Raw genomic sequence first — 3506 nt, 5'->3', positions numbered from 1 at the left:
TTGGAGAAGAAGGAGCAAAAAGCCTTCCAGAAAGTTCTGGTAAATTCTGAATACCAACATATCAAAAGATGGAAAGATCTCCCATGCTCATGGATAGGTAGGATAAACATAGTGAAAATGGCCATCCTGCTAAAAGCAGTCTACAGATTCCATGCAATTCACATCAAAATAACAACACAATTCTTTACAGAACTTGAATGAACAATTCTCAGTTTCATATGGAAAAACAAAAACAAAAAGAAAACCCTCAAAATTTCTGAAACAATCTTGTACAATAACAGATTGTCTGGAGTATCTCCATCCCTGATCTCAAGCTGTACTATAGAGCAACACTAATAAAAACTGCATGGTACTGGCAGAGAAACAGACTGGTGAATGGATCTAATTGAAGACCCAGAAATAAACCCACACACCTACGGATACTTGATTTATGAAAAAGAAGCCAAAACCATACAATGGAAAAAGATAGCATCTTCAACAAATGGTGCTGGTCTAACTGGATGTCTACATGTAGAAAAATGCAAATAGATCCATATTTATCACCCTGGACAAAATTAAAGTCCAAGTGGATGAAAGACCTCAACATAAAACCAGATACACTAAATCTGTTAAAAGAAAAAGTGGGGAAGAGTCTTGAACTCATTGGCACAGGAGATAACTTCTTGAATAGAACACCAGCAGCACAGGCTCTAAGAGCAACAATCAATAAATGAGACCTCATGAAACTTCAGAGCAAAATGACAGCCTACAGACTGGGAAAGGATCTTCACCAACTCTATATCTGACAGAGAGCTAATATCCAGAATATATAAAGAACTCAAGAAGTTAAACACCAGCAAATCAAGTAATCCAATTAAAAAATGGGTTACAGAGCTAAACAGAGAATTCTCAATAGAGGAATATCGAATGGCAAAGAAACACTTAAAGAAATGCTCAATGTCCTTAGTTATCAGGGAAATGCAAATCAAAACGACCCTGAGATTTTACCATATACCCACCAGAATGGCCAAGAAAAAAACAAAACAAAACAAAAAAACTCAAGTGACAACATGTGCTGGAGAGGATGTGGAGAAATGGGAACCCTCCTACATTGCTGGTGGGAATGTAAACTTGTACAACCACTTTGGAAATCAATCTGGCGCTTTCTCAGACAACTAGGAATAGCGCTTTCTCAATATCCAGCTATACCACTCCTAGGCATATATCAAAAAGATGCTCTAGTATACAACAAGGACATTTGCTCAACCACATTCATAGCAACTTTATTTATAATAGCCAGAATCTGGAAACAATCCAGATGTCTCTCGTCTGAGGAATGGATATAGAAATTGTGGTACATTTACACAATGGGATACTACTCAGCAATCAAAAACAAGGAAATCATGAAATTTGCAGGCAATGGATAGAACTAGAAAAGATCATCCTGAGTGAGGTATTCAAGAAGCAGAAAGACACACATGGTATATACTCACTTGTAAGTGTATATTAGACATATAATATAGGATAAACATACTAAAATCTGTATGCCTAAAGAACCTAAGCAAGAAGGAGGACCCTGGAGAAGATGCTCAATCCTCATTCAGAAGGGCAAACAGGATAGACATCAGAAGAGGGAGAAAACAGGGAACAGGACAGGGCCTCTGAAAGACTATCCAGCAGGGTATTGTAGCAGATGCTGAGACTCATAGTAAAACTTTGGGCAGAATGTAGGGAATCTTATGAAAGAAGGGGGAGATAGAAAGAGCTGGAGGGGACAGGAGCTCCACAAGGAGAACAACAGAAACAAAAAATCTGGGCCTAGGGGTCTTTGCAGAGACCGATACTCTAACCAAGGACCATGCATGGAGATAACTGAGAAACCCTGCTCAGATGTAGCCCATGGTAGCTCAGTCTCCAAGTGGGTTCCCTAGTAAGGGGAACAGGGGCTGTCTCTGACATGAGCTCAGTGGCCAGCTTTTTCATTACCTCTTCCTGGGTGGTACAGCCTTAACAGGCCACAGAGGATGACAATGAAGCCAGTCCTGATGAGACCTGATAGGCTAGTGTCAGATAGAAGAGGTGGATGACCTCCCTTATAAATGGACTAGGGGAAGAAGCATAGTGGGAGAAGAGGGAGAGAGGGTGGGACTGGGAAGAGACGCAGGAGGGGGCTACACCCAGGAATTACACAAAGTGAATAAATTATAGTAAATTTAAAAAAATTTAAAAGAGTACAGAAATTAAATCCAACTGTGTTGTTTAGTGTTGGGGAATGTGGAAAATGATCAGGCTTGGATAAAGTCACTAGGATGGAACCTCAAGATTGAAGCTTGGTGGTTTTAAAAGAAGAGGATTTGGTCTCTGCCCATAATCTCAGCACCAGAGAGGCAGAGCCAGAAGGATCACAGCAAGTTTAAGGCCAGTATAGACTAAAGAGTAAGTTTGAGGCTAGTCTTGGCTGCAGGGTTAAACCTCATCTTGAAAGAAAGGAAGCAAAAAATTAAGAGAAAAAGGAAGGAAGAAAAGGAAGAAGGAAAAAAGGAAGAAGAAAGAAAGGAAGGAAGGAAAGATGGAAGGAAGGAAGAAAGAAAGGAAGGTAGGAGGGAAGGAAGAGGTACACAGACCAGATGCAGACATGGACATGTGCTTTCTCTATGCCATCCATGTCCTACTTGAGGGCTCTGCCAACAAGAAGGCCATCATCAAAACTGAGCTGATGTCAGCATGATAACCTTGAATCTCCAAAACTGAAAACTAAATAAACCTATTTACTTTACAAAGTAAAAAAAGAAATTCTGAATACATTCAATACAATGTAAGAATGAAAGTACAATAAAAGAAAAATTAAGTGGCCCATAATCACATACTCTAGAACTTTTAACTTCACTGTTAGATTCCGATGAAAATTGGCTTTCCTCTGATTCAGCACAGAAGGTATTATAATAACCTAATATGACAAATATAAAAGAATGAATCAGAATCTTGGCATTTTGTATAGAACAGACATTACCTTGTAGGTATTCAAAAAAAAAAAGAGGAAAGGGAAAGAAAGAGAGCCAGAAGAAAAGAGCTAATGACTATAAATCTTAAAGAAAGAAAACACTATGGATTAGTGTTTTTTTTTTTTTTAAGACAATCTAAACTGTGCCCTAAACCTACGTGTTCTGAGGAAGCCTGAGGGCTTACTGAGGGTAAGTATCATGGTCTGATACGTCAATGGCATTATTGTTGCATCTTCATCATGCACCTGGATGACTGATGTGGAGCCAGTTTTGAAAGTGTTGGGGAGTGTAGAACACACGTTCCTCATCACACAGGTCAAGGGTAGCATTCTAAAATGTGCTTTCCGTGACTTATTCTTTTCACCTACTGGAAAGGTTTCTGTGGTTCATTTTATCTGCTAGTTCCCATATCTCTATATGGTATTTAAGCAGTGGATTGTTTTTATTAAATTGTTACATTGAATTTAAGAAGAACGGAGAAGCTGTAGCATAACATCTATTTCTGGCACATTAGTTGTTTTATTC

Source organism: Psammomys obesus, unplaced genomic scaffold, assembly GCF_907164565.1.
Source record: "Psammomys obesus unplaced genomic scaffold, mPsaObe1.curated_primary_1811, whole genome shotgun sequence".
Taxonomy (NCBI): Eukaryota; Metazoa; Chordata; class Mammalia; order Rodentia; family Muridae; genus Psammomys; species Psammomys obesus.
This window is presented reverse-complemented; position numbering follows the sequence as displayed.